The sequence below is a fragment of the Schistocerca piceifrons genome, chromosome 6 (genome assembly GCF_021461385.2).
Source record: "Schistocerca piceifrons isolate TAMUIC-IGC-003096 chromosome 6, iqSchPice1.1, whole genome shotgun sequence".
Taxonomy (NCBI): Eukaryota; Metazoa; Arthropoda; class Insecta; order Orthoptera; family Acrididae; genus Schistocerca; species Schistocerca piceifrons.
The window spans coordinates 177,090,987-177,101,773 of NC_060143.1; positions in this window are offsets into that span (position 1 = coordinate 177,090,987).

The following is a 10,787-nucleotide window of genomic DNA, read 5'->3' on the forward strand; positions in this document are numbered from 1 at the left end:
ACACTTTAGCGTATTTAAATAATCAAAACTTGACCACCTTCACGTTCTAAATAAAGTAACAATAATATCCATTACATACTAAACGTTAAATTCTTTTACCTAAAACCAATACAATTTCCTTCTTAACTCAATGTTACGGCCAGTAGCCTTGCACCCATGTGCTTCCTTATGAATAAATAAAGAACAAAAGTAAATATTATGCATCAAACTTTACAACAAATATTCTATTACCTAATTATTCAATAAGGTGTCATGCTGCCATCGTTCAGTCTCTTTTGTGTGGAGGAAATGATGACCTGATGCTTAACTGAAAATACTGATACATTACGTTTACTATATCTTTTAAACAATTAAGTTACAGAGTTGATATTTACAACGTTTGTCATTTTAATGATGTGCTTCTACATGAAATGTCGATCGTCAAGGTCGACCAAAGCGTTCAGATTTTAGCATTCAGATCTTTGTTACAAAACTTGTTAATTTCACTTTAACAGTAAATCCTAAACTAATACAAATATGATCAATGTTCAAGTTTTACTGGGATCACCATGAAAATTTATGAAGGAGGTAGATTAAAACAACTGTGGCTTCATTCCCTGAATGACTACAGAATTGAAGTGTCCATAAATGTTTCCCTTTATGGCCACTCTTAGGTCCGCCATATTTAACACTGCTACATCTCCTTGGCCACAAACGGCTTCTACTGGGTTTTACTATCACGTAGGTCCCTGTCTGTCTCACACACTACAGCGCTTAGGCCTCAATAGACAATAGACGCCTGTGTTTCCCCATCTCGTGGTGAATCTGAGCTCTTTGTGGCATGCTGTTCTGGACAACGGGGTTCGTTTCACACTTAATGAAGGATGACTCTTTCAGCTGTATGCTTAAATGAAAGCGAAATTCTCGTTCACTCACAACCTCTCTACCTCTCTGACGAAGAATTTTACACCTGAATTATAGCCACACTACCTTTTATCTGGCCGGCCGGTGTGGTCGAGCGGTTCTAGGCGCTTCAGTCTGGAACCGCGCGTCCGCTACGGTCGCAGGTTCGAATCCTGCCTCGGGCATGGATGTGTGAGGCTTCCTTAGGTTAGGTAGGTTTAAGTATTTCTAAGTTCTAGGGGACTGATGAACTCAGAAATTAAGTCCCATAGTGCTCAGAGCCATTTGAACCATTTGAACCTTTTATATGCCCCTGAAATGAATGACCCCATAGGCCCATTTTCTAAATTAAAATTACGTTCCTGTGTCTGTAGCATGTTCTCCTTTCTGTTGTGCTGCTTCCTACCCCACTAGAATACCGTATCACCTGTAATGACGTACAACTCCAGTATCTGCGCATTCTCTGCCGTACACTTGTGCCCTTTAATGGTTTCTTCCCTCCTCTGCGTCCGTTTTGTCGACGTTTTGCTATCCCATCTTCGAACCTGAGATGTGGCGCATTATGGTTCTCCGAATTCCTGTTTTTATTCTCCGTTCTGTGAATAGTTGACCCTTGAAAACTTCGAACCCCATCGTGATTCATATGTTGAAAATTGTTGTAATTATTAGCTCATTAAAAATCAATCTCCTTCTGCTGAAAAGTATTACTATTCTGGTGGCGATTGGGGTAGACATTTTTATGAAAATTCTGTGGCTTGTATCTTACCGAATGCTGCGGTTCCTCTATAAGATTCGAAACTCGTCCTTCAAATTTGTTAGCTGCACAATATACCATCACCTTTCTAATGTTGTAGACTCAGTCAACACTCCCAGAGGCCGAAATATGTGCATCACTTTTCCCAATTTTGGCAAACTCATTTACCTCATTGATGGGCTACCGTTCTGTAACAGATATAATGAGCCTAGTGTTTTTAAAACACCTTCCGAACCTAGGGGAAAAGTATGCGTGGGTGACTAATACACAAATTTTTATTAGTGTTACAAATTTTTCAGTCTATGCAATAATCACCCACACTATCCGCTCATTTTTATCATTTTATTATTATTTTAAGTAAACAGACGAGGGGAGGAAATGACTATATCTTAAGAACATCATACAGACTACGTAAACGAGGCGGATGTGGGTTTCATAGGAAACTCTGTATGATAAGAATTACATTAGAAGTGTGTTTGAAAGTGTAGTATGACAAGTTATTCGTGTTTATATGTCAATATAACATATGGTGTCACCGCAAGGTACCACTTGCTAGGTTGTAGGCTTCAAATCGGCCGCGGTCCGTCAGTACACATCGGACCCGCGAGTCGCCACTGTCGACGCTAGCAGACCGAGCACCGCCACTCGGCTGGTCTCCCGAGACAAGCTAGCGCACTGGCCAGTTCTACAGCCGAGTTGAATGGCAATGGTTCACTTGTTTAGTTTCAGAGATCTAATTTACAGAGACGCTAGTTACCATAGCCTTCAGCTAAGTCAGTAGCTACGACCTAGCCAGGCGCCACATACAGTTTATGCATTGACAATTGATCTATATGTGTGAAGTATTCAGAATTGTAAAGAAGTATTCGCAGTTCAGTCTATAACTGCACTTGTAAATGTTATTGTACAAAGCCATAATCGACGTTCACCGCTGATGCTGCATTAAAGCTAAGCATTTAATTGTTTTCCTGTCTACTAACTTTCTAATCATCTTAGATGTTCCAGATACATCCCGTCAAGTATAGTTCATTGATCGTCACGTTAGCCTACGTGCTCAACGTGTACAATTAATGACCACATCTCGTGATCAGCCTGGTGAGCCTTTTTCCATGAGGCCCATAGTTCCGCCTCATACATAACATTCCACTGCCCAGTCTTCTCCCAGATAAGTTTAGAAATACCACATGAAATTTAAAGGTGTAAATGTATGACGTAAACAACAATAAATCGAGCAAACTACCATGAAAGGAACCTAACAGAGACCATTCACACGGTCTGTAGAAAATTTTGTTTTCTAGCCACGTTTGTTTTGCCTCACCAAGATCTAATTTAGAAAATACCTCTCGAATACTTCATTAACAGTAAACGAATCGTTCGCTAGATTTGCCCAGCACTGAGCATCTCTTTCTGAATACTGTCTTATGAATTTCATTTTCGCCTAATTTGACAGACCTGGCAGAAATACATCTTTACGAGCAACAATAAAACTTAAAAGACGGTACATCTCGACATATGTGAAACTTTTTACACTTTATGACCAAAGCCATGGCAGACCAACTATGGTGGAGGCCTGATACACTTCTGAAAACAGTAACCACGCAGACACGTTTTCAATTCGTCGTTCGACTGCACCACTTCACCACTAATTCCCTCCCAAAAACTTTCTTTTCTGGTTACTATTTTAACCTGACATTCGACAATTTTTTTCCAGTAAACTAATGTTTGCCTAGTTCGTCTCCTCTTCGAGCATACATTGCCATTGTTCACAGCCCTTTACACTCTTACTTAGCGTATCCCGCACCCCATCGTCATTTACCTCCATTGACATCTCTACTGTATCGACTCTGTCGTCACTGACGTGGCCACTATCTTTCAAAATGTTTCCCATTTCCATTTTTTAATTTTGCAACTTTTGCTCTCCCATTCCCTCAGTATCAGATTTAACTGTGGCACTCTCAGATTCTATGTTCCCAGTAACAGATTTTAGCTGACCAACGTTAGAATTTATTTTTCCAGTATATTAACTTCAGATCTTACACTTTCAATATTAGAGTCTACACTTTCCATGTTTCCCATATGAGACACACACACACACACAACACACACACACTTTTTTTTCTTCACAATCATAACTTGTTTCGGCCTGGCCGTCTTTAGATTTCTACGATAGAGAAAAGAAAATATTATATTAAGACACTTCCGCCATCTGTACTTCATAAGTCATATTGACTGTGTCCGCTTTTCTGCTGTCACCGAAGCTGAAGTCTCTGTTACTGCTGCTGAGGTCGAATTATCCTCTGGAGCTGCCGATGATGAAGTATCTGCTGCTGTTGCTCATGCCAAAGTCTTCCGGTGCTGTAGCCGACATCGAAGATCCTGCTACAGAAGCGCCTCTGCAGTCAGATAACTTCCAGGTTACTGTGAATCGCCATCCTCTTCTACTGCCACAAATTACACTATGACTCTCATCTGACATACTCTCACCTAACTTCTTCCAGTGCACTTGTTCGCTCATAACTGCTGCAAAATCTTAAGTTAAGTAGACCCCGCTCAGAACGAACCTATTTTATCTTATATACTGGACCTGGATCGAGCTGTGTGACGTTAGCAATGCTAATTGTGGATTTCATGATGAACATACTCAACTGTGAATTCCATTCAAGACGAGGAAAACTCAATTTCAACGGAACGGATGTAACAACAATTGTTTATCCCGGAGGAGACAAACCAGTTGCAACGTAGGGGCTGTTATCACAATTGCTTGTTGCAGAAGAAACTGACTGTTGTGGGCTCGCTTTCCTCATGCAGAAATAGCTCATGCACGCTCGAATAATCCTTCAACATGGCGCATCTGCTGAAAGAGGGACTGGATACCTGCTCGAGGAACGTGGAAAGAAGATCCATTTTATCGAGTATTTCGCTAAATGTTATGGGGTCGGGTCGTACAGCGCTTGCTTCATGCCTAGCGGCTGTACTCGCAGCAAAACAGTGGTTAAAGTGATCCCCCAGACAAAATTATTTACGCTCAGCAAGTTAGGCAAATTAAACATAAAATAGATGTTGAATAGTTTCTAAATAAATACGATAAATCATCAAATTCTCAGTGATAAATAACAGAAATAGCTTGAATTTTAGCCAACTGATGATTTATCCATCTAGTCAACACTTAGAAAAGTGAAATGGAAGCCCTACAAAAAGTAAGTAAATAAAGCACAAAATAAATAACAATAATAGAACAAAGTCAATTAAGATTGCGTAAACTGGAGACAACAGACTACCACAGTTAAAGTAATCATCTGTAACACCCTTATTACAAAACCTCTTAAAGTTTAAATCGTTCGTTAACCAGTATTTAAGGTTGAGTAGTGTGATAAACACGTCTAAATTCAAGCATTCATAGATCTTTTGAGGGTAACTCGTTATAAATCTCAAAAGCACCTGAAATAATTTATGTCCTTGTGCTGCACATCGCCAGACACACATATATGAGGCTCCCGACTGGCTACCAGATTCCCAGTTCGGCTTAAGTGCGAATTTTTCTAAGGCGCCCACCCCCCTCCTCCCTTCCCCCCCCCCCCCCCGCCCCCTCACCCAATGTTCAAGTAAAGCGTGGCCTCTTGCCGCCAAAATTCTATCACTATACAGGCTTACCGAAGTTACTTCTTCATTTACTTGCAGCAAAATAACCATAAGCAGCCGTTAATCCCTATCAAACATTTTCTAAGCCTGTGAAAGTACATGAAAAGAACAAACTGTATCTCCATTTAAACTATACACATTTTACGGAAACTATATATAAATGTTGAGAGGAGAGCATCTCCCCGCCTGTTATTCTGAAGCCACATATTGTATTTTCAGTCCAATATTTTATTAACAATTAATTTAAATACAAATTATATCGACATGTGCTCAATATTTACAAAAAAGACGACGACATAAATAAACAATTAACATTAAATATGGTCTGTTCAATGGAAGCATTTCTTTGTGCTATATTCAGTGATGACAGAATTTAATTAAGTAATACCACCTTCATGTGACTTACATCTCTATTAACGATCAAACGAGCATTTAGTGAATACTTCAATAAATTTTGGGTGTTAGATCCGCCAGTTATACAAAACACCGTTTTCTCCAGGTTCCCAAACATGTTTCAGCACCTCTGTGCCGTCATCAGTGAGTTTCTGTTTTAATTAATCCGTAATGTGAACATTTTTACTAACTGATTACAGAATTATGTAGATATATACTTGAAACAACAATTACTTTCTTTTTGTTAATACCTCTACAGTCAATTTGCATGGATTTTGAGGACCACTTGTGTATTATTTATTACAAGTAGCTTGTCATCTGCAACCAAACGTTGTTGATGAGAAATTTTGTTGAGAGTTAACCTATCATTTTATGCTCTAAACGTAATTTGGTAGCAGCGCATCGGGTTCGGAATTTACGGCCGGACTGTGATAATTTTATAGCTTGCTTTTAGCTTGGATGGAAGCACCACTCTATCAAAGGTGAGAAAGAGACTGCGGGTGGATACTAAGGAGGAATCAACCTTTCTCATTACACGATGGACGGCAATGACATCCTGATCAGAGAGGTAAGATTGGATGTCGGCCTCGGTTAGACCGTCGAGCAGCCTGGTGTACATTAAACCAGGGGAAGAATTCAAAGTTCTATGAGCCTCCACACGAACAGGGTAACCGTGGAGCAGCGACGCAGCAAGCAGGTGTTGTGCTTAAGCATCACAAGTGGCCTCCAAAGGCAAAGTGCCTTTTTGTAAACGAGAGCAGGATTTCGCAGGGCCAGGAATTGCATCAACACCTTTCTTCAGAACGTGAGACCACGAGGAACCGTGGTAAAGAGGGAAGGGTCTTTGAATCATTAGCCTCATTACGTTTGAGTTTCTTAGTCTTTGAGTGGGAAGATGATTGGCTCATCGGGAGAAATCCCCCATGATTGCCAGTGCCTCCGATCGCTCCTTTCAACTGGGGGCCCCCTTCACAAGGGGGCACACCTAGGTCATACCTGACAGAGGGAACAATCGGCAATTTGGGAAGGTTACAGCTCAGGTAATGACCCCTCCCTGGGCCCGGCCTATACCAGGGGTACGTGTGAACCCACCTATCGACCTGGGGCTGGGAATTACGCGTTACCTAGTCACGTGTTATGCATCAGAAACGTGGGCCGGCCTTCAGGAGCGCACACGGAGGAAGAACAAAAAGAGAAACGTCAAACGCCGAAGCGGAGGAAAGAGAGGAGGAGTGAAATTCAAAGAAAGGAAAAGGGAGCAAAAAACTATTCCTACGTCAGCGACAGAATGCAGAACATTCCCAATAATACCCCATACATGTTCCCCAAGGGAGGGGATAGACATGGAGCACGGTAGGGAAAAAATGCTGCAAAGGCTGTGGCCCTGTGATAGCCAAGCACGAACCCGCCAAAGAGTGACGAGCCCCCTGGGGGGGGGGGGGGGGGGATGGGGGTTCTCTTTTCTGGAGAGTCAAGTATATATATATTTATATATTGTCGAACCACTGCAGCAACACGTCAGTAAGCACCTGAAAATGACGAGCTGCTGTCTCGTTGAAATGATGTCCAGCTTCCACAACATTGTCGGACGCGACGCCTGTGGATGAATGAAGCAGTTGTTACAAACATAAACAAAACGTTAATTGCAAAACTACTTTTTCGAGGTGATAATTAGACGCTAATGACTTCCTTCTGAATATGACACCGATCGAGGTGGCGCAATGCTTAGCACACTGCACTAGCATTCGGAAGGACGATGGTTCAACTCTGTGTCCAGCCATCCAGATTCAAGTTTCCTGCGATTTCCCTGAATCGCTCCAGTCAAATAACTAGATGGTTCCTTTAAATCAGCACAGCCAATTTCCTTCCCCATCCTTGGAATAATTCGGGCTTGTGCTTCCTCTCTAATGACCTCGATGTCGACAGGACGTAAAACCCATTCCTTTCTTTCGAATATGACACCAGAATGGGAGAATGGCAGAATTTTTAAGACTTTCCAGTCAATATGGATGGTTGTTTAAAACAAGTGGGTGTGTTTTATGTAAATTACAAAAGTCTTTACTTTTATTTTTTATGTGAATTTCAAGGATTCTCAAATGAGAAACAGCGGATCATATTTTTACGGTTTATTAATGACTGCCTTAATTCTGGAGCTATTTTTTTAAAATTTTTTGGTGCACATTTCAGTTTTACTGATAACAAAAAGAAAGGGCCTCTGGATTTCAATACACCCCATCCTCTTTCATAGGTGTTCACTGCTTTGGAAAAATTCCACTTCTTTCCGGTGCTTCTTGTTATACTAGTAAGTTACTTCCCTGGATACCGCGTTCCTTCCCTCTTGTAAAAGTCAAACTATTGATCATCACTATTAGGTGATCAGCAGAGTTATAAGATGCTTCCTTTCTAAATTTTTGTTTGTCATTATGTACTGTTCGCCGAATGTGCTGTAATGGGGGCACCTAAAAATAATTCGCTGCTACATTATAATGCAAAACTCCCTTTGTCTAAATGAAACAAACCACCTCGGACGCAGTGAGTGTGTAATTTTGCACAAATAAATCATACCTTGATTGTTAATTTAAAAGTCGAAATCTCTCATTTTATTTTGACAGTCGGATATTTTGCTGTCAGATTGCCTATGTTGATATGCATTTTGTTAAATTAAACAATGCATATGTGACAACGATAACTGCTATGAACTTCGTTAATTAGTTTGATGATTAATTCAACAGGTCAACAGCAGAAGCCTACTGGATTTACCGCTTCTATACCCAATTTGGCGTCACTGAAAACAATCCAAACTTACGCAGTCAATTACTATTGAAATATGTGTATGAGATACCAAATCTCACTTCGTGATTTAATTGAACACTTCATTATCCTCCTCAGCATTATATAGTATATGTGTTACATCTAACTTTTATTTTTTTCTGTCTCTGACAGCCAAGTTATCTGGTTGTGCCTTACTGTAGCAAATATTTTACAAAGTGTGCTTTCGGTGCCTAATTTGTTTTCATTTCTGCATCCTGGCCGTATGTGGCAGAAACTTCTTGGAGAAAGTTGCTTATCGAAGAGTTAGCATGACTTCGAGTAACAAACGTAACTTTTGTTTGTCTTCAGTAATATTAAAGTGTAATGTGTTTAGAATATACTGCAATATGCTAATAAACCATACACTGCTGCATAACAGACTGTTAATTGTATTACAGCCATACAGAGAGAAATTTTTCGCCGTAGCACTAGGTCTACTCTGGTAGAGACCTTTCCTATGCTAACCTCTTCATCTCAGAGTAGCACTTGCAACCTACGTCCACAATTATTTGCTTGACGTATTCCAATCTCTGTCTTCCTCTACAGTTTTTGCTCTCTACAGCTCCCTCTAGTACCATGGAAGTCATTCCCTCATGTCTTAGCGGATGTCCTATCATCCTGTCCCTTCTCCTTATCAGTGTTTTCCACATATTCCTTTCCTCTCCGATTTTGCGTAGAACCTCCTCATTTCTTACCTTGTCAGTCCACCTAATTTTCAACATTCGTCTATAGCACCACATCTAAAATGCTTCGATTCTCTTCTGTTCCGGTTTTCCCACAGTCCATGTTTCACTACCGTACAATGCTGTACTCCAGACGTACATCCTCAGAAATTTCTTCCTCAAATTAAGGCCGGTATTTGATATTAGTAGACTTCTCTTGGCCAGAAATGCCTTTTTTGCCATAGCGAGTCTGCTTTTGATGTCCTCCTTGCTCCGTCCGTCATTGGTTATTTTACTGCCTAGGTAGCAGAATTCCTTAACTTCATTGACTTCGTGACCATCAATCCTGATGTTAAGTTTCTCGCTGTTCTCAATTCTACTACTTCTCATTACCTTCGTCTTTCTCCGATTTACTCTTAAACCATACTGTGTACTCATAAGACTGTCCATTCCGTTCAGCAGATCATTTAATTCTTCTTCACTTTCACTCAGGATAGCAATGTCATCAGCGAATCGTATCATTGATATCCTTTCACCTTGTATTTTTATTCCACTCCTGAACCTTTCTTTTATTTCCATCATTGCTTCCTCGATGTACAGATTGAAGAATAGGGGCGAAAGGCTACAGCCTTGTCTTACACCTTTCTTAATACGAGCACTTTGTTCTTGATCGTCCACTCTTATTATTCCCTCTTGGTTGTTGTACATATTGTATATGACCCGTCTCTCCCTATAGCTTACCCCTACTTTTTTCAGAATCTCGAACAGCTTGCACCATTTTATATTGTCGAATGCTTTTTCCAGGTCGACAAATCCTATGAAAGTGTCTTGATTTTTCTTTAGCCTTGCTTCCATTATTAGCCGTAACGTCAGAATTGCCTCTCTCGTCCCTTTACTTTTCCTAAAGCCAAACTGATCGTCACCTAGCGCATTCTCAATTTTCTTTTCCATTCTTCTGTATATTATTCTTGTAAGCAGCTTCGATGTATGAGCTGTTAAGCTGATTGTGCGATAATTCTCGCACGTGTCAGTCCTTGCCGTCTTCGGAATTGTGTGGATGATGCTTTTCCGAAAGTCAGATGGTATGTCGCCAGACTCATATATTCTACACACCAATGTGAATAGTCGTTTTGTTGCCACTTCCCTCAATGATTTTAGAAATTCTGACGGAATGTTATCTATCCCTTCTGCCTTATTTGACCGTAAGTCCTCCAAAGCTCTTTTAAATTCCGATTCTAATACTGGATCCCCTATCTCTTCTAAATCGACTCCTGTTTCGTCTTCTATCACGTCAGACAAATCTTCACCCTCATAGAGGCTTTCAATGTCTTCTTTCCACCTATCTGCTCTCTCCTCTGCATTTAACAGTGGAATTCCCGTTGCACTCTTAATGTTACCACCGTTGCTTTTAATGTCACCAAAGGTTGTTTTGACTTTCCTGTATGCTGAGTCTGTCCTTCCGACAATCATATCTTTTTCGATGTCTTCACATTTTTCCTGCAACCATTTCGTCTTAGCTTCCCTGCACTTCCTATTTATTTCATTCCTCAGCGACTTGTATTTCTGTATTCCTGATTTTCGCGGAACATGTTCGTACTTCCTCCTTTCATCAATCAACTGAAGTATTTCTTCTGTTACCCATGGTT